At 39.1% G+C, this 22,281-nt stretch overlaps 1 protein-coding gene across 1 annotated transcript in view; it reads left to right on the top strand.

The window, feature by feature from the left end:
• cdh2 (cadherin 2, type 1, N-cadherin (neuronal)) overlaps positions 1-22,281 on the top strand; it is a 154,703-nt gene that overhangs the window by 75,803 nt on the left and 56,619 nt on the right. The window lies entirely within an intron of this gene.

Here is a 22,281-nt window from a genome sequence, read left to right as displayed (position 1 = left end):
AACCAATAATTTGCATCACCTTTGAACAAAATTGGAGCAACTCTAACTTTTGACCCCTGTACAAACTGAAACTGAACTTTCTTGTTGTTTTTACCCCATAACTCTATAGAATTCAGTCATAGATAGTCCAAACTATACATTTTTGGAATCTTTACAATCAGACAAATAATGTGGTATAATTTTCAATATGACTGGAGCATTTTTATATTTTGATCCCATGTAATTCTTCAATTGACCCCTACATGGCCACCTATTGAAAATTCAAGTGGCACGTTGGTTTTTGCAAAAGAGTAATATCTAAGGTGTACTTTTGCCAGATTTGGTGCTTTTATCTCCATTTGAAGGGTTCCACTTTAAATATTCTGTTATCTGCTGCACTAAGACTCGTGGATTGAACAGAAGCTGTATGCTGGCATTATTCATCTGTGGTCAAGTAAGAAACTGTTGGTTGTACGTCGAACATCACCTGACATTATCATCGATGGTATAAGAAAAAGGTGAACCTAGTGCAAGCAAAGCTCCCCGTGGCATTTAATCAGTGTTCAGCTGGTATCTGAGACAGGACCAAAGCAATAACAAACGGCTTTGGTGTTTTTATAGGCGACAACATGCAGCTGTACTCTGTTGTTTAGAACACGGGTTTTAAACATGCCGAAAGTGATTGAGCCCTGCCTGTTGTTTAATTAAAAACAAGCAAACGGTTTGATTTTTGTCTTTAATGTTTCCACTGACCCCAAAAAAGCTCTGAACCATGACCTCAAAACTGCAGTACGCACTGAACTGTGATTCTTGCGGCCCATTATACCCAAAGATATCATTCAAAATACAAGGATCATAAAACTGGCCCATCCCGAAAAGTGCAGCAAACACTTTCAGACCTGTCAATCACAGACTGAACACACCCAGACATTCATAAAAATCAAATCGTCCAAAAACTAAACATCTAGATGTCCTTTATGCATTTGTAGAAGCTTTTTAAACACTGACATAAACTCAGCCTCCAGCTCTGATTTGTTGCTTTTGCTTTAATGTGTTTAACCCCTAAAGGATGACGGTGCACCAGGGGAAAACAAGATAAATGTCTCAGGTGCTGCTTCTATTAAAAACATCAGGGAAAAAAAATGAAGTTTAATGGTTTGCCTGCCTGAACTGTAACATTGAGTCTCTTATATTGTAATCTGTGTTCTACACCTCTGATGGTGATAATGGGACACAAACCCATATTTGTGTCTGGATGACCAAGAGTTGTTTAAAAACGCACACCATCTGGCGCCAGCGCTACTTATGGCCTTGAGGGGTTAAATATAGTGAGGGGATAATGTTGACTGTGTTGAATGTTTGGTCTTCAAAGTAAAGGTCAAACAATGTCGACGTCCATTGGATTCTATGACGTGACATATGTTACCCCATAACATCATAACTAAGCATGACACATGGTGCAAACTATTCCTTTTTAAAATCCTACTAACTCAACCAATAATTTTCATGTTTTACCATAATTGGAGCAACTTTAACTTTTGACCCCTGTACAAACTGAAAGTGACCTTTGTCGCCATGGTTGCTTTTTAACCCCATAACTCCAAAACATTCAGTCACAGTTAGTCCAAACTATATCTTCTTATAGTCTTTGTGATCAGACACATAATGTGGTATAGCTTTCAATATGATTGGAACATTTTTTGACCCCTATGCAGTTCTTCAATTGACCCTACTTGGCCCCCTATTGAAAATTCAAATGGCTAACGTTATTTTTCTAAAATATGTATCAAAAGGTATACACAGTCAAACTTTGGTGCTTGTAACTGGATTTGAAGGATTCCTCTGCAAAGATTCTGTCATCTGTTGCATTATTGGAGTTTCATTGTGGGTAGGGCTCAGGCAGCTCTTCCACAGATGGAAGCGTGCAGTGAATCAGGTGTTACTCAAGGCTAGCTCGTGTTTTTCCCAGTGTCTAATTCCAGCCACAAAGGTTGAAGGAATAAGTTAAAATGGAGTTTGTTTGAAAGCTCTGCAGCTCTGGTGTGGAAAAATTTAGTGTTGATCTCTTGTCCACCAAGAAGAAACCATCCTATGCCCCAGTCTTCATGAACTTCTGGGGCTGTTTCAGGAAGGGCATGTGGAGTTGTTAAATGAACTAGGGTGTTGCCCATGGGGATCCACTGGATCTAGATTGGGTAGTGTTTGTAAAATATGTAGCTTACGTTTTTCAAGGATGGTACTAAATTCAGCAAAGCTTGTATAATGAGTTGGAATGGTGTTAAGTCCAGAATGTTTTTAGAACCTTAGGCCTCAACAATTTTTATAAGAGGAACTTGACCCTTTTATTTCCTGTTAATTGTGCAATTTTTTATGTTAATTTACTGTCATAATGTATTTATAAATTGTTTAGGTGGTGGTTCTTCTACTTCTACTACTACATGGACCACAATGGAAATAAGTGTTTGTACTTTCCTGTGTCATCCATGTATTTTAAATATATTTGTAATTATATTATGTACTTACATTGAACTTATTAAATAAAATCATGCACGCACTCACGCTTTCAATATAAAGATGATTTACTGCCCCCCGCTGGAACGGCATGTTAGTCCAGAATGTAATTTGCAACGTTAGCCAATAGTTTCTCCAAAAATATTAGTCATATCAACATGCCATTTTAGTGCTGTTCATCCTTGACCCAAAATTCGTAAGTATACTGTTTTTGCAGTGTTCATCCTTCACTCAAAATGCATAAGCAGCTGTCTGCGGTTTTTGCGTGATCAAAACCATACACATGCATGCACACAGAGGCCACTTGGCTATTACAATATAGATAACTAGATAAAACACCATCTTCACTCAACATGGGGATCCATACCAGATCTGCGTTGGTAACTCCAATCAAAACTTTGAGCAGTTAAAACTGTAGCCTACGTACAACATTAAATGAGCTGCTTTAGAGCCACAATGATTACTCAGTAATCAATTATTAATCAACAATTAAGGTTTACAGCTTTTTGGCTTTTTAAGACTTAAGTAATTAAAATAATTTTCTATGGCACCACTATAATCTTATTTATTAGCCTTAAATATGACATTGACAATATTATCAAAATTTGCATGTCTGGAAAAAATAAGTTCCCCTGAAGGGAAAACAAACAGACAGCCTTGAACTTCTTTGGTAAATATGTTCTCTTCATTAAATGTGACTACTCCTGTCTGGTAGTAAACTGGATATGTTTATGAGATTAAATATAAACAAATTCATACATGTGCACACATGCATTTTATACACAAAAATAGGCTTGTGTTAGTCAGAAGTAGGCATCAGCCAGTTACTAGTTTTAGGGTATATGAACATTGAAAGTGTTAAATTCTTGTAGTACCATTTTGAAGATTTGAGCTACGCAAAAGTAAGTTGAGGTGATTTCCCATGAATCATTGTGAGTTTCACTGAGCTACAAATGTGGGTGGTATGGTGCTCAAGTAGTCAGTGCACTTGCTTCCAAAACAAGAGATTCCTGGTTCAAGACCATCTGTGCCCATTCTCCATGCATCCGGTGTAAAACCATATCCATATGTGGGAACACAGAGCATTAAGGGAGAAGCCAAAAGAACATGTTGCTGAAATTGTCATGGAAAAGTCTGCTTTCAAAGAGTGGTTGCAAAAAAATCAATACATTGAAGATGATATGCACTTACCGGGGTGCAACCCATAGCTTTTTGTTAAATTCAAGGTAATACTGATTTGAAATTAACTTCAGGAAGTGTTCAAAATGGAGTTACATTGGCAACATTAGTGGGATAAAAACTCTTGGCTAGCTAACAAGGCAGATAACACAGCTAATGAGGAAGCTAATATCAGTGGGTGTTTTCCCCCTTTCCTTCAGTCTCTTTGATTGGAATTCAAAGCAAAATGCTACAGAGCAAGTAAACTGTAACAAAATGTATTATGCTTTTGAGTCATGAAAGAGTTTTCTAACCTGCCAGTGGAAAATTATTTCTGTTAGTTAACTGACATTCTGGCTCTGTGGCACTTTGCTTTGAATCAATTCTGACAAACTTCAGTGGTTTGCTCAACAATATAATCATCAATTCAATAAATAAAAAGCTATTGTTTCCATTCGAGTCACGAACTGTGTACAAGGGGGGGGGGGGGGGGGGGGGGGGAGAGAGAGGAGAGAGAGAGAGAGAGAGAGAGGAGAGAGAGGAGAGAGAGAGAGAGGAGAGAGAGAGACGAGAGAGAGAGAGAGAGAGAGAGAGAGAGAGAGGAGAGAGAGAGAGAGAGAGAGAACGTCATTACTTAAATACTGCATTTCTACAGAGGTGCATTGTGTAGCATACTCCCGCATTTTGGCAAAGGGTTCTCAAACCATTAAAATCTCATAGTGGCTCATGACTAGTCGGAAGGTAGATGGGGAACTCAGCCTAGGTTTGATGTTGTCCTTTAAGCAGTCTTTTGTCCTGTTCCACCTTAAAACTTTGACTGGTGAAGGAATGGGCGTAAGTTGCTGCTGTACAGGCCATCCAGTCCTTCACTCCTGCACAGTTCTTGCTCCCAATCATCCAATTTTTGAGGAAACTCTAATTGGCCCAGTGTAATTTCAAAGGATGTCAGCAACTTGGAATGTTCTTATAGCCATCCCCTGACTTGTGCTTTTCAAAATGGCTGTAGAAGTGGTGGTTGAGTTGTTCTATTAATGGGTATCAGTACTTCAGCAGTTCATTATTTAGCATTTTGTTACATTTAGATCATGCTGTCCAGGTTTGTTTTGATGAAAGGGCACTTTATAATTTTTTTTTTTGATTAATCGACTATCTGATTTCTTTTTTTGTCTATTGATTTTTCTGATTAGTCAATTAGCCTTCACAGTAAAAAAAAAAAAAAATCCCTTGGTTTTTATGGAAAGGTTACCAGGAGAATTCTCTAAAAATTACGGTAATACGTAATTGTTCTACAAAATATGTACATTTACAGTGTAAACCTGTTCTAAATTTGTCTATTTAGAAGATAAATCTCCGCAAAATGATCACCTTTATTATTCTCAAATGCAGTTCAGACACATTACCTCTTTTTTCCAAAGTCTTATCAATATTTACTGTCTTTGTGAAAATTCTCATTGTAAAATCTAACTGTATTGTACAGTTTTTGGTATCGTTTCCTGTGTTTAAACCACAATATTTGTAAATTCTACAATGATATGATATTGAACATATTTGTACTGTTAACATTACACATATATATATTATATATATATTATATATATAATATATATATAATGATTTCACCATTAATTTCAGACTTTTTTTTTTACTGTGTTGGTTAATTAAAACATTGTCACAATGCTTTCAAGTACCTTCACTTGCATTTGCATAATTTGCCATAAAGATAACATATTAAAGAATAATAAAAAGCTCTCATGGAAAAAATATGGAAGAAATCTTGCCTGTAGCTTCTCCTTTTCCTGAACATTTCATAGGGCTGCAGCTAACAGATTTATTACTAATTAACCTACTGATTGTTTTCTGGATTCATCTGTTACTTCTTTCCATAAATTGTCAAAAACAAGAAGAGTTCATCAGTGTTCCCCCAAAGCCCAAGATGATGCCCTTAAAGGTTGTTCACGACCCAAAGACATTCAGTTTAATGTCAGAAAGGAGTAAAGAAACCAGAAGCTATTCACATTTTAAAGCTTAAAAAAACATTTTAAAAAAGTTAACTGATTACTAAAATAGATGGTGATTAATTTATAATCAAGTGTTGCCCGCTCTGTAATGAAATCTTTGCATTTGTTCATTATTAGATTTGTAAAACAATGAAGCATGAATTGGGGGGGGGGTACTTTTTATAGGCACTGTATTTGGGAAGCAGTGCCAATAGTGAACCACGGCACTGAAAGTGTTTTGATGGATGTTTATTACCGTGAGGGATACTAAGGAGCATAGCGTAGCATTCATGATTTTTAACCACCATCATTAGTTTCCACTTGGTGAAAGCTGTACAAGACATTGACATCACTGTGAAAGTGGTGTTCTTGTTCTCCATCAAAAGCTGGGATAATGATTGCCCCTGTGGAAAATGATTGGTACAGTTCTAAGCAGAGATGTATTTCTGTGTTTTCTCTCAGCAAAAATCATAAGCAGGAGCCACTCTTCTGGTGTGATTTAAAAAGTCTTACAAGACCCTTTGAACATGCCAAGGGAGGTTACATCATCAGTGGTCACTGCCGTTCCTCTTTGTCTTGGTTTATTATGATAACATTTTGACAGACATGATCAAGGGGAGGTATTAAATAGCTCTGAGGCTGTACTTTCAAGATCAAAAGAACCTAGTAATGTCACACTACAGGTTGCACACTGAGGCAGTTTTTAGTGCCCGACCCCTGTGATCAAGTCTCGTCAAAAACTGAGCTGAGCTTAGAGCCAAAGACGTGGGGAATGTCGTGAAGCTGATTTAGTCATTGACTGCTTTACTTTTATGCCCATCTTTTCTTTGATTCCTTTTGAAGGTGACGTTACAAACTGGCAAATACAATCAGAACCGAGCCTGCATGATTTCAAACAAAATTGTAATTATTTTTTTTCTTTATATATATATATATATATATATAATAGATATATATAATATATATATATCTATATATATATATATATATATATATATATATATATATTATACTATATATATATATATATATTATATAGTATATATATATCTATATATATATATATTATATTATATATATATATATATATATATATAATTATATATATATATATATATATATAATATATATATATATTATAATATATATATAATCTATATATATATATATATATATATATATATATATATATATACACACACACAGTTGACACCAGTGCTTCCCAAGTGGGGGATTTTTACACACACACCTACTGAAAACCATCAGCTGTATCTGGCATGAGCACTGCTAGCAGAACATGGACAAGATTCTGCACCTGTTAAAAAAATAAATAAAATTAAGATACATGATGCATATCACTTTTAATAATTCTACTGTAAAGATGATTTGTCACTTTATTTTGTTTTGTTCAATAAGAAGTTTGTAGTTTTGTATAAACTACAATGTTTAAAATAAATTCCAAAATAATTCAGAAAATATTCTTATCTATAGAAATGAGGCCTTGCAGAAAAAGTATGAGCCACTAATCTACATCTGTGTGCCACATTATTTTGCAAGTCTGGGCTTCCCATTGGAAAATGGCAAGCTCTCTGCAAGTGATAAATTACAAATAGGTAGAGTAAAATGCAACATTTTACTATTTTGAAAATTGATTTTTGATTTGGAATGTTAACATCCTGTAAAATTTGCTGCCATGTTTTCTGTCAGTTTTTTTTTTTTTTTTAATTTGCTTACTGAGAAATCATGTATATAATAATGATAATAATAATTAATAATGAACTATTGAGGCTATCCCAGGAATTGTTCTTGAGGTTTTGTTTTTGGTTTTTTTTCCCCCTCCCATTTACTCGAGGAAGTCATATTTTAAACATCACTACTATTGGGTGAGACTGTCACATCTATTACCGCTTTCAGTGGCACTGCTATGATATAGCTATCCCAGAGAATTTGTCCATTATTTCTTCATCCTATGGGGACGCCAAGATCACAGCAGGACCATTGAAACTGGTAACTGATCTGACCGTCTCATGGAATTGCCCATAAATGACCAATTTTGCTCACATGTAGTGGAGTGAAGTTCAGTTTTATTTGATTACAAAAGCAATAAATATTTTTTTACAGACACCTGGTCAGTTCTGTCTTGCAGTGTGACTGACGTTGATGAATTTTTAAATAATCAGTGTAACCGTAATGCTCTGTCAGGAGCGGTTGACCATTTACATTAATGACACTCATCATGTTCTGAAAATGATCTCCATATCAAATGACTTACCATTACAAAGCAATTATGTCTTCAGCCCTAGCACTAACTCCCCAAATACAATACATAAAATTACTTACACTTGCTCGTCACTTTCATCTTTGAGAATTTTACAGGTTGTGATTTTGTACTTTGACACACATTTTAGGTTCGGCACATTGCTGAAGAGCACATCGGCGCAATGACAGGAGCAGACAGTGAGCTGCTTCACCACGTGAGTCTGTCGTCCTTCACTTGACCATTCGTCAAATTCAAGCAAACAAATTGTACGTGTGTTTCACAAACTTATCCTGGTCAATACTTTCATCTGGACGCTCTTTCAACGTGTTGTTAAATAAAACTATGTAACTGTGATAAATGTGGCTTTCATTGATTGATTTGTGGTCACTGACTATGCACGCTACTTGAGCTCCTTTTTTAAAGTAGTGTCTTTGTTTTAATTACAGTAGATGCATAATGAATGAAAGCGATCAATATTTATTTCTTACCCAGAAATGGCTTTGGAGATGGGTTAAGTGTGAAAGGGTTAGGAGTGCCTCAGATGCAGCAGCGCTGTATAGCTGAGGTGATTGCACAGTTGCAGTCAAGCACTTCCTAAAATGTTTTACTGTTGCGCGTGGTCACAGGAGAAGGGCCTATGTAATGCACAGAATAAAAATGGAAGCATTCTGATGCTTCAAAGGGTTTATTATGAACAGTTTTGTTTCCAGAAGGCAGCCTAGTGTCTTAACCTGCCTTTGGTTGACACCCACTGATGGATCACTTTATTCTAACCCCAAAATGGTTTTGTTCCTCACCTCCATCCACTTCTGTTCTGCCCATCATTAAGCCTGTGCTTGTTGTGCGAACCCGGCAAGTAAAGGGTGTATGAGGACAAGGGCAGAAATTAAAAATCTGTGACCTTTATAAGAAGAAGAGGGTAAGGTTAGGGAATAGCTGCTCTGATCATAAAGGTCAACGCCTCATTTCAAATAAATTTAAATAGCAGTGGAGAGGTTTGCCAAATGGGCATTGGTATTTATGTGGTAGCTTTTGGCCAGTACTAAACCCCATCATGATCATCACGGTTACCCTTTTTGATGAACACGATTTCCTTATTCTGATGAGTTTCACCTGCAGAGTTTGGAGATTTCTACTGAGCAGTGCTGAAAGACATCATAAAGAATAAAGCGTGTTTGACATCCCAGTAATGTGGTCAGTTTAATGCCACCACTAAAGCCTCCGTATCGAGCCGTTCGTTTCAATAACTCACAGAACAAAATCCTAGTAGCTATTCGCTGATAAGTGCAGAAGGATGTAGCTTAGTCTTATCAGCTCTTGGCTCCAGTAACACAGTAATCCACACAATGCAAGGCTGTCATTGCACTGGAAAACACAATCATTTCTTTTACACAAACTAAAGCCCTGCAATAATTGTGATGGCCTCCCCCCCTCCTCCCCCCTCAGCATTAACCAGTTGAAGCTGCTCATTTTTAAAGGCCAAACATTGCATATTAAAAATAGCCAAACTGTTATACATACATACATTCTTTGCTGAAAAATCTCTTTTCCCTCTGCAGTAGGATGCTCCTGAGTGTCTGCAAAAAATGGCACTGAGACAAATAGCATTCAGTTAGCATTTTGCATGCTCGAAACAATGTTTTGCCCTCCTATCCCCCCCCCCCCCCCCCGAAAAAAAAATCCCCCAAACAGTCAAGTCCAAACCTTGTTTCTTTTTGTTTCCTTGTTCAGTTGATGTCAGTGGAAAAAGCCAAGATGGAACCTTTATTGTAGAAAATAAGTGTACTGAGATTCAGAATACCTTTTTTCTATACCACAAACACCTTTGTTGGACACGTTGTAAGCATTTAGCAAGAACCACTCCCACTAACAATTTCTAACAGGAGTGATTTAAGAGAAATTCCCACTTTTTGCCAATTTTCACATCTTTTGAGTTGTCTTTTAGGTACATATAAAATAAGCGAGTGTTCTCGACCTGCAATACGACTTATATGCGGTTAGTCTGCTGTCATTTAAACCTAACTGATTGAATATCTCCACTGAGGGTTTTCAGTGTTAAAATCATCTGTCATCTCATCTCATCTTCAACTACTTATCTGGGATCGGGTCGCGGGGGCAGTAGCTCTAGCAGGGGACCCCAGATTTCCCTTTCCCATGCCACATTGACCACCTCTGACTGGGGTATCCCAAGGCGTTCCCAGCCCGGTGTGGAGATATAATCTCTCCCTAGTCCTGGGTCTTCCCCAGGGTCTCCTCCTAAATGGACGTGCCTAGAACACCTCCCAAGGGAGGCTCCCAGGGGGCATCTTTACCAGATGCCTGAACCAACTCAGCTGGCTCCTTTCAACGCGAAGGAGCAACAGCTCTACTCCAAGTGCCTCACAGATGACAGAGCTTCTCAACTTATCTCTAAGGGAGACACCAGCCACCCTCCTAAGGAAGCCCATATCAGTCGCTTGTACCTGCAGTCTAGTTCTTTCGGTCATGACCCAACTCTCATGACCAGAGGTGAGAGTAGGAAGAAAGTTTGACCAGTAGATCGAGAGCTTCACCTTTGACTCAGCTCCCGTTTTGTTACAACTGTAAAGGAGAGCGAATGCAATACCGCCCCTGCTGCCCAATTCTCTGGCCAATCTCGCACTCCATTGTCCCCTCACTGGTGAACAAGACCTTGAGATACCTGCACTCCTTCACTTGGAGGAAGGCTGCATTCCCAGAGTAGTCAATCCATCGGTTTCCTGCTGAGAACCATGGCCTCAGATTTAGAGGTGCTGATCCTCATCCTGAGCCCACTAAACTGGAAACTCTTCTCACCTCAACTACGCCTCGATATCCTCTCCATGAATATCAAACAGGTTTGGTGACGAGGCACAGTCCTGGCAGAGGCCAACCCCAACCGAAAACAAGTCCGACTTACTGCAGAGCATGTTAACATCATTATCCACTAAATCCGCAATACGTCTATTCATTGAGAGTGCCAGTTTGCACATCATTGTCACAAATGAGAGTGACTGAGGCACTTTTGATTTGGATAGAATGCAAAATGTATACCAAATAGGCTTGTCAATATTAAATTCAAATGTCTGCAAAATCCACAATCCGGATCAGATCTGGATCAAACTTGGTCAGGCGATCGTGAGTGCCAACCCACACCTCACATTCAAATATGAGAGTGATTGGGGCATGTTTGATTAAGATAGAATGTAAAATAGACATTAAATGGGGTTTTCAGTATTATACTAACTGGCCAGAAAATCTGTAATCCAGATCAGATCTGGTGTAACAGTATATCTTCCCCCGGGGGAAGATATCGTAGTATATCTTTCCTTGTGGGGAATATATCCAGGGGGGTAAGATATACTGTTACACCAGATCAAACTTTGTCAGTCGATAAAGGATACCATCCTACATAAACCTTTCAGATATGAAAGAAATTTTATCTTTTTTTTTTGTACAGACATGAATTTTTAAAAATGTATTCAGTGTTAAAGGATAGGGATTTTAACAGTCTTCCAAGATTTTTCCTGACTTTGACCTATGACCTTGAAAATTTTTTTGTGCAAATATTTGTTCATTTTGAAATGGATGCCTGCAACACGTTTCAAAAACCAACCAAAATCAACCACTGTGTTACATCACCTTTCCTTCTAACAACACTCAATAAGCGTTTGGGAACTGAGGACACTAATTGTTGAAGCTTTGTAGATGGAATTCTTTCCCATTCTTGCTTGATGTACGACTTCAGTTGTTCAACAGTCTGTGGTCTCTGTTGTCGTATTTTGCACTTCATAATGCACCACACAGTTTCAGTGGGCGACAGGTTTGGACTGCAGGCAGGCCAGTCTAGTACCCGCACTCTTTTACTACGAAGCCACGCTGTTGTAACGTGTAGAATGTGGCTTGACATTGTCTTGCTGAAATAAGCAGGACGTCCCTGAAAAGTTGTTACTTGGATGGCAGCATGTGTTGCTCCAAAACCTGGATGTACCTTTCAGTATTGATGGTGCCATCGCAGTGTAAGTTGCCCATGCCATGGACACTAACACACCCCATATAATCACAGATGCTGGCTTTTGAACTTTGCGCTGGTAGCAATCTGGATGATCTTTTTCCTCTTTTGTCTGGAGGCCACAACGTCCATGATTTCCAAAAACAATTTGACATTAAATATCTTTTCTTTGTGGTATATTAAATTGAATATAGGTCGAAGAGGATTTGCAAATCATTGTATTCTGTTTTTATTTACATTTCACACAACGTCCCAACTTCATTGGAATTGGGTTTGTAATTTGCACAGTTATCGGGATTTACCAGCATTTAATGAGTCTGATGTGGCATCACACTAAAAAAGGTTTGACAGATTTGCTAGAAGTTTATGAAAAATGTTCTCTTATGGAGCCAGTGCTGTCATTTAGATATGTGTGTGTTTAATTTGCTGTTCTAAAATCCCATTTCGTAAAGGTCAGTTACAGCACTTAAGCAATACTTTGGTGAGTAATTGAAACTGTATGCTTGTTCCAAGCAAAAATTAGTCCTTTCTACCAACAGTTAAACTGTATCACCAGTGATTATAATTTTGGTTTAGTTATTAGTAGTCATCAGTTATTTTTAAAGGTTTTCAGTAAGTCAGAATACCTATAACTTCATATTGCCATCACCTTTCTCGTTCCCACACCTTTAACATTTTTTTGTGTCACAGTTTACCGTTACGGTATGTCCTCAGTTGGTAGAGAGCTAATGGTCATTACCTTGCTGTTAACGATGGCTCAGACTGAACACAGAACCTTTGTACCCAACAGGAAGTGGTAAATACTTTGGCTGTCTGAAGGAAATTGAACGGACTCCTTGCCTGGTGGGGAGTCTGTCTGATTACATTGTAATTGCACTTTGAATACAGTGATTGACAAACAGAGCTGCTGCACACTTTCGAGAGATAATGACTGTGTTGGTGTGAAAAATGCTAGTGTACATTGAATAGGGCTGGGTATCACCTCTGACCGCACAATGTGAGTTTGGATTGGTTTAATAATCGCTTCAGACAGTCCTGGTTTAACTAAAGGCACTTTGACACTTGCACAAATTTGATCCCTGCACTGGCATGCCATCTTGTGTGCCAACAAGTAAAGTCATCGTAAACTGTGCACGGCTGCGTGCCAGTGCGCAAAGAAAATTTTGAAATGTTCCAAATTTCTGGCACGCATTCATTTCACAAACTAGTCGTGAACATTGAATAACCTATTCGAAAAAACACTGCGTGTCATTGTGGGCAGGGCATCTGAATGATCATGACGAGATGTTACATCTATTATATAAGGCTGACCGTGTGTGTGTGTGTGTGTGTTAGCTATGCACAGCCACAGTAATTAAGCAATCAACACCAAACTTGCTATGGTGACTGAGGGCATCAAGGGGCAGGTCACTGGGGCTGTTGGGTTGAAAGTATACGTGTACGAACACACACACACTCACACACAGTCAGCCTTATATATTAAATCATGACCTGCTCACTGGAGCCCTTATTTTCGCAGTTCACATGGTACTCAGGTCAGGTAGCAAGCATCACACTTTACGTACTAAGCTGAGCTAAGCGTACATTTTTTTCCAATTAAAATGTGCCTGCTGTGCATGGATAAAATTTTAAATCTTGAACCTATGGGTGAGTAGTCGCTCTCTGCTTATCAAGCTGCCCCCCTCTGTGAGGTGGATGAGGCACTTCATAACCCAGAGATTGAGATTAAACAGTTTTTGGATTTTAAGACATTTTTTGACATTGTTCAGATAAGAATCAAGGTTAATTGAAAGAAATCTTTAACCCTCCCTGGGTAAAAATAAGTCACTTCAGCTTCTCTCTTGTTTCACTCTGGGTCGCCACAGCAGATCCAAGTTGGATCTGGCAAGTAATACGCTGGATGCCCTTCCTGATGCAACTCTACATTACATGGAGAATGGGCAGGAGTGGCCTTGCACCGGAAACAAGTGCAGTGTGGCCACCACCAAACCTTTTTAAATATTATTCTCTTTAACATCCATTTCACTTCACTGAGAGAACTCAAAATGACCTTGTTTTATTGTTTTTGGTTATTGAAGCTCAAACTTGTACATTCACTCAGATGTTGATAGTACTTGCATTTATAATTCAGTGTATTCCAATCTGTGTATCTGCAATAACAAAAGGTGACATCAATACACTGTAACAATCTCTTAAGTCTACAATTGAGGCAACATTTTAAGAAAAGAAAAATAGTTCTGGCAATATGTGCAAACAACACAAACCAATTGCTAGGGGATTGGTCACTGCAATCAAGCTTGGAAAATGAGCCAGCTGCTTGTTAAATGTTTTTATGCTCTGATGCAGTTCCTCTTTAGTTTTCTTAATTGCCAGAGACACCAAATAAAGTCCAAACATTGCATGCATTTTCATGCAAATCCCTCACATATTTCAGAACCAGCTACATATAAATGAATGAAATGCTCTGTGCATTTGAAGTGCAGTGCATTAGCAAAACGCCTTCAAGGTCTTAGTCTGGGAAATGGCAATATCGTTCTCCAATCCAAGGTTTAGCTACAAACAGCTTACTTTGTTTGAAGAATACCCACTTTTCAAAAAATAACAAAAATAAATCAGTAATAATAAGAAAATAAATTCATGGCTGAATCGCTTCATTTTCCCCAGCATTTTAGAATAACTCAAGACATTAAATGACTTGATTTAGTCCAGTACAGCATTGCCTTCCTTTTACTATGAGTGCCACTCCTACACATTTGAACATTTATTTAAAGGGGTGTGTGACTTAAACATAGACTTAATTAGGGCTGAAACGATTAATCGCGTAACTCGAATAATTCGATTACAAAAAATGTTCGAGACAAATTCTGTGCCTCGAAGCTTCGTTTAACGTTGTAGTACATATGCCAGGCCTGTGTGTGGCGCTGCAACGGCCGTAGGAAAAAAAAACAGAAGACGACTGGAGCATAACAGCTAATCAAATAGCAAGAATAGCTACCGCTTTCCAACGTGACACATAGTAAAATAAAGCCTTTTAAGAGAAAGATGGTCCACGCTGATCATCTGAAATAGACTTATTGTGCATTTAAAGGAAAGCAGTGTGTTTGTGTATTTTTAAAAAACACACGGACCCGGTGGCCAGCTGCTGTCTCTCTCTACCCAGTGTGAGGGGCTCTCAGACCAGGCGAGTCACAGCTCTGTCCCCAGCTACATTGACAAACAGCAGAAGTCCACTCTTTCTTCTGTGTTTCCCTCAGACTCACACTGAGTGTTTGACTTTTTAATTTTTGCTTTTTTGGGAAACACACAACACTTCACAAACATGGTAACTTAAATAAAATAATAATTAAAAAAAACTGACTGAGGCTTGCATGTTCAACCTCCAGCTGAAATGTATCTGCTGAATTGCAGAGAAAGAGGGATAAAAAAAATCAGGGACCAGTCCATCACCCGTTATAAAAAAAAACAAAAAACAAAAAAACCTTAAAAATGGTTACATTTTACAAGTTGGAGAAAACAAAACAGAAAGCCACATCCCATCGCCATTTCAGCAAAATGCTAACACTTTAGCGCAGTGACATTGTGCCATTGCTTAGGGAGAGCCCTGGACTATTGATGTTTAAAAACGCAGAAGTACTTTTATCCTATTACTCGATTAATCGCAGAATAATCGATAGAATACTTGATTAGTAAAGTAATCCATAGCTGCAGCCCTAGACTTAATATTAATAGTTATTCTTTAACTTTTGTATATAACTTATTAATTTGAGAAAATGTAGTGGCATTTATGACTGCACATCAGACAGTAAGTTCAGGATGGGGCCTGGGAGCATGCATCCATCATATTACAGAGCTGGTCCATCCCAACCTCTTGCAAGGATCTATCTAGCTTCCACAACCAGCTGATATGTGAGTGCCCACTAGGCCTTTTCCAGTTGCTTGGGCTCTTCAACACTGGCCACAACTCCATGCTGGATCATGCTCATTGAAATGCACTGCAGTGCCTCAGCTAACATTCCCTCACAATGCAAGTAGTGCCGCCCAACTGAGTCTCCCTGAAGCCCCTTTCCTGCTGTCCTGGATATTTATTACAGACAGTCACAGTCTGTAAGCATGAGAGACAGATGTGTGAAGTAGGGCTGAAACGATTAGTCGAATAACTCAAATAATTCAATTACAAAAAATATTCCAGGCAAATTCTGTGCCTTGAAGATGCCTTGAAGTAGATATGCCAGGCGTGTATGTGGCGCTGTAGCATCCCCAGAAAAAAAACAAACAAAAAAAAAAACAGAAGACTAGAGCATGTGCACAAGCCGTGTAAGAGCTAATCTGTAGCATCAAAACCTACCGCTTTCCAAAGCGACACAAAAGAGTAAAATAAAGCCTTTTAAGAGGAAATAGACTTACTGCACATTTAAAGCAAAACTGACTCTAAATATGACTATATGAAGTACTTTTATTTATTTTCAGAAATGCACTCCGTTCTCAAAACGGTACATAAACCAAATGGCGTTCGCCTTTGCAAATGTACAGCAGGATGCACTGCTGTCTCATTAGGGCTCGTAACATCCGATCATAAAGTTCAGAGTCCGTTGTATGTGCCACCCCCCCCCCCCCCCCCAAAAAAAAAAAAAATTGCCAGTACTCACAAACGTATTTAAACATCTCTTGTTTGTTTCAGCATTCTAAAGAGACAGAGGGAGGAGGGAGGGAGAGGAAGCACTTCATGTACTGTTTTGAGAACGGAATGCATTTCTGAAAATAAATAAAAGTACTTCATTTAGTCATTTGGAGTCAGTTTGGGTAAATTGTTGCACCCCTCCCAGAGCCCAGTTTTTTACAGGCTGTGCTCACGTTCAGGTGCAGCCTGACTGACTGAAGATTACACTAACCGCCTGCGCTTACGGTCCAGTGTCAAGGAAGTGCTGAGCTCCTGACACCGGGAAAGATCCAAAACTTGTAAAGATGTAGAAAAATAATTACCCAAGAAAACAAAGGGATACACTAAATTTGACAATCTACGTGGTGGGGCAGCAACATTGTGCCATTGCTTAGGGAGAACCCTCGACTATTGATGTTGTTTAAAAACACAAAAGTACTTTTTATCCGATTACTTGATTAATCACCAGAATAATTGATAAAATACTCGATTACTAAATTAATTGATAGCTGCATCCCTAGTGTTTGCCCATGAACGTGATCTAGCTTGCAGTTTCTTGGCAAAAGGTACTGGACTTGTACCATGTGATGTATGCAAAGATAACCTATAGTATAACTTCATATCTGTGGGATTGATATCTGTGAAAGTGATAACAAGGCATAAGTAACCGTTTGACACAGTCAGATGAGCAGTAGCCATGGATCCTCCAGAAAGACGAAGTGACAGACATCCAGGTCTCACAACCACAGCAAGACTAGAAGGACCCAAAAGACTTGGACCTTAGTCCTTCTGCAAAGATAATGGCAACACCAAAAGCCTTGATCAAATGATGTCTAGACTTTAGAAGCATTTCTGAGGCATCTCTCGATCTCAAAGGCTAAGGGCCCGGAAACATAAATGTCACAGACTGAGATAAATGAATCTCGCAAGACTTTGACAAGAAGGTGGTTTTTACATTGTGTTGCCTTTTAATACATCAGAAAATTCCCATAAATATTCTGGTGTTGAATTGATAGTAAATAATAAAATTCAGTAATTTGCTCAAAGGTGTTTATTTATTTAATAGATTGGGGGAGTAAAAAAACTGAGAAAGAATAACACATGCATGCACAATTACGCATAGTAAGCAGTTATTTTAAAACGCGTTAGTGTATTGTGCTTTTAACAGTGTGTAGAATAATTGGGCAATTATAGAATATGCTGTGGAGGTGTGTGTGTGTGTTTTAGGGAATGCTGACTTTATTATTGCACGTTTCCTTAATTTTGAACACTGTTGTGAGGATGTTGTAAACACTGGAGCTGACATGGACGTCTCGCTCAGTTTGTTCAACTTCACACTCCGTTGTTTCTTAGCCAGTGAAGGCCACTTTGCTGAACCTGGTCACATTCGTTTGTGAATAATTCATTTTGTTAGGGGTGTTGTAGCAGTTGCCAGGGGAGGGGTTGCCACTGGAGATTTTTCACTGGTTTGCATTCATCCCCTGTTATGGATGAAATACCTGTGCCAAGTATTTCTCGACTGTCAGTGACCTCACTTTCCGAAAATGAATGATGGTACATTGGGACGATCTCAATGAGGGGTTTTCAGTCTTATCTCATTCACAGCACATTAGACTTTCAGCATGCTCACTTGCAGGCAGCGTATTTGGCAGACTGGCACACAAGCAAGCTGATTTTGCGAAACATTTTATTTTGGCCCTGTGCAGTCACGGAGTCTGCATTCCTTCTTTCAAATTAAATGTATCTCCCTCTCTTTCCCTTCTAACTTTTTTGTGTTTGGCTGAGTTAGAGTTCTCACGTGATGAAGCGGACAATAGAAGCGCTCTGGCTCTTTACAAAGGTTAGCCTGGGTTTTGTGTTGCATGTCGGTAAGGGGGGTGTCTAAGCTGTGAATAGGATCATTGAGTCGGAGGTAATTCTGGGCCCCGATGCAGGGCTCTATTGGACAGGCCTTTCTGCTGACAGGCCTGTTTCTCCCACCCCTTTTTTTTTTTTTACCCCCAGCCCCCAATCCCCTCTGCTGCATCGGCATTTCTGTCTCAACCAAAGGCCTTTATCTTTTTGCCCACGACAAAATGTCTGATAGGGCGTGGCAGTCAAGATCTCTTTTAGCTGTCTGCCTTGGGGAGCCAATACATCTAGATATAGATAAGTTGCCATGTCCAGGTTTTAAGTCATGCCCCACTACACAGAGTTTTTTTTTTTTAAGCCACCAGGGTGTGCCTGATAAATGAATAGACACATGCTGAACATTCCCATTCATTATCATTGGAAGTGGTGGGGCCTGCCGGGAGTTTGTGCAGTGATTGCCGTCGGGCTTGCTGCTGAAGAGACTGGCAGAAGTGTCCCGATGGCCAAATTTCAGACTCTGCTAAAGACCCAAACCTCAACTCAACAAGAGCCTAAAGCTAAACAGAACTCACAGGGGGAGTACTGCTGCCAAGTACACAGCTACACACACATTCAATACAACATATAGTAGAAAGCAACAGTCAGGACATGAGGGGGCACCTCAATGTATCCAGTCCTGATTGCAATTACTGACAACTACAGTAATGAGTTGATTAGAATATTACTTAGTTTTGGAGGTAAAGATTAATAAATGTTGTATTCTGATGTTACCTAACTTCTACAGTTGTAGCCATGCAGACGGCTCCCGATACAGTTCAAAGCATGATCCAGGGTAAAGCTCTGTGTGGACTAGTTTCTTCATCCCGCTCCCGCTGAATTTCAGACTGTTGCTGCCCTCACCTGCACTGCGTGTGTTACACTCCTGCCTGTTCCCGCAGTGTGCCTGTCCAGTCCCGACTGCACCCACAAAATGCTGAGAATTTATGCGTATACAAGAATAGAGATGTATTAATTTTGTGTCTCTTCCCGTTTCGCGGGAGAAAACACGTCATTTAGGCTGTTAATAAAGAGATTCATGTGGTTGTTTGATTTGATTTCCTGGCCTGTATGCCTTTTGATGCACTGGTCAGGAATAGCGCTCTATTTGGTTGTTTTCATTAGTTAAAGAACCAGTTTCATGGTGACAGTTCAGTTACTGCATGCAGTAACTCGCTGTGCTGTGCCCGTGTCTCTCTGTTCACTTCTGTTATGTCGCTGCTCCTGTTGACATGAAAATAGCGTGTGGACATGCATACTTTACATATTCTCCTTTGTGACTGAGGTCACCCTGTCGCTTCTGTTCCTGCAGTGTTTTTTTTTTAACCACCCACTCCCGCACTTGCAGCAAAGTTCTGACCACCCGCTTCCGCCAGATTTGGCATTAGGTCCGCTGGACCCGATATGACCCAGTCCCAATGCAGCCGTCTAATACAGGGCTCCTAGTAGGGCTGACAGAACAATTATTTGCATGGTATATAGGCATCTGTCCATCTGTTGGTCTGTGTATGAATATTTTAAGTGTAACTGCGTGTGACACTTCACAAAATAGTAGCACACCAAATGAAGATGTGCATAATCTATAAATAATGAATATTTATGAGTGCAATAGTCAGAATATTTGTGTGTTGATAGATGGGACATACCATTCAACTCTGTCTGCCGGTGCGCTCCCGCAGGTTGGCACAAATCCATTAACTCATCAGAAAACCTCACAGTTCAATTTGTGATAACCAATGGCACTCCTTTATTTTGTATTTTTCTCATATTTTATGCCCATAACATATCCATAATTAAAGAATAGGATAAATACAATATCTTTGCACCCAGTGCCCAATGTTGTGATTAGATTACACAGATGAGTCAGACATGCCCCGAATTGATTTGTGCTATGTGCGGTTGACTGTGCACTACACATTGTCAAGATAGGTTCGGGCCCTGTTTGTTGTTGCTGGAACAACATGAGCATCTCTAAGAATGATAAAAAAAAATCTGAATGGCTGAATGGAGAAAAACCAGGAGGAGGAGATCCTGTTATAAAGATGTTGGAAAGTTGTTGGCGCAAAATCAGTTTTTGTGTTTATTTTCCACTTTGTGCATGGCTTTGTCCATTAGGTACAGTCTGAAAATGGTGAGCCGTTTTGATATTTGCAGGACAATACTGCCAGGTGTGTTTTTTAAGATTGTGAAAGTACTTCACTAAGAAAACAGTGAGTGAAGCAAATCATTCAGAGTGCCTCTTGTAGTGTTGTGAATTAATTTAACAGTCCTTTATTGTGTATTCTACTTCACTTGGACTCGCTCGCGATTGCCTGAAGGCGTTAAGTTTGCAGCTCGCTAGCTGGAAGGTAAAAGCTTCAGAGAGGGGCCATCTGTCTGATGTCAGCTCGGCCAGCTTCAAACTAAAAAAAAACAAAAAAAACATACTAATTGGTCAAGAGCAATTGAAGAAACTCAGCCAGGCGAGAAGTGGTCAATACCAAGTGTATTCCAGCATACACAAAAGATCCTTTCATCTTCTGTCTTCATTATTGGAGCAGCTAGTTTTGCTACTTATTCTTTTGCGCTGTCCACCAATATTTAGATGACCGGGAATTCTTCAGGTTAAACAAAATACATACATATACAGTTTTGCAGTTCTGCCACCTGGTTTTGTAAGAGTTTAAATCTTTTAGCAGGATATAATAAAAATCCTGCCTGTGGTCCTCACAGAATATGTATTCTCTGTCTTGGCTTTTTGATAAAGTGGAGCAAGACTGCATTTTTATTCAGGATGAATACATTCTGCTTATGCTGCATACAAATTTTTACACTTGGACATTTTAATATTTTTGTATTTCTTTAAACTTGTTGTGGAACACCTTCAAAATTGTGGTATTTATATTTTCAAATTTTCTATTTCTGCCTTGTTCCCATTCTAATGTATATATTTTTAATGAGGAATATTACCAATTCATTTTGTGCAGCTTTTCAGTGCATCCAATCCAAGTAGATTTGCATAAAAAAACTCATCACTTGGAGATTTATTTGCTTTATAGTTTGCATATGTTTTATCACACATGTGTCTGCATGCGTGCACCTTTTGGTCACTGCCCTGCTCAGTTGTGCCCAGGGTTTAAGGGTTTACACCATTAAATGATCTACTGCATCCTCCCCTCAAGAGTGTAATGTGCTCCGAGTGCAGACGAGTGCACCTCTGAAGCCATCGCTTGTCTCCAAGGTAACACAAAAGGAAGATTAGGTACCTCCCCTTCAAGAGTTTTGTTAAGTAATTCCACACCTGCTTCAATAATTCATAACTACACAAGCAGAGCCTCGACACAATCATTGATTGTGAACTGTGGTGCTTGGAGGAATTTTGCCATATTCTTTATTTCAGAGTAACATAACCACACAAATGAAGCGCCACACAAAGGAGCTTTTAGATGTTTGTGCACGTATAGGCTCTGCTGCGCTGTCTGTCACTCAGTTGTAACCCAAACCAGCTACTAAGCAACCATTGGTGCTCCAGCCCCGTAAGCCACCTGTCTGTAGCATCTGTGTACTTGCAGGGGTTTTTAGTGTTTACTGTGCCTAAATGCACATATTTCTGTCTCTGGAGGAGCTGAGGATCTGTTGTAGTCCGTGGATGAAATCCCTGCTTGTCACAGGGGACCAAACTAGCCTTAGACAGCAATCAAATATGAATAAATGCATTTTTGGATGTATAAACATGCTGTAATTATAGCAAATGGAAATTAAGACAATGTTTTTGCACAGTCTTGAGTTATACATTAGGATGTGCATGTAATTTTGGTTGGTATTTTAGTTTTTTATAGCCCTT

This window comes from Thalassophryne amazonica, chromosome 12, assembly GCF_902500255.1.
Source record: "Thalassophryne amazonica chromosome 12, fThaAma1.1, whole genome shotgun sequence".
NCBI lineage: Eukaryota > Metazoa > Chordata > Actinopteri > Batrachoidiformes > Batrachoididae > Thalassophryne > Thalassophryne amazonica.
The sequence above is the reverse complement of the archived record's forward strand: the minus strand, read 5'-3'. Positions and strand labels throughout refer to the sequence as shown.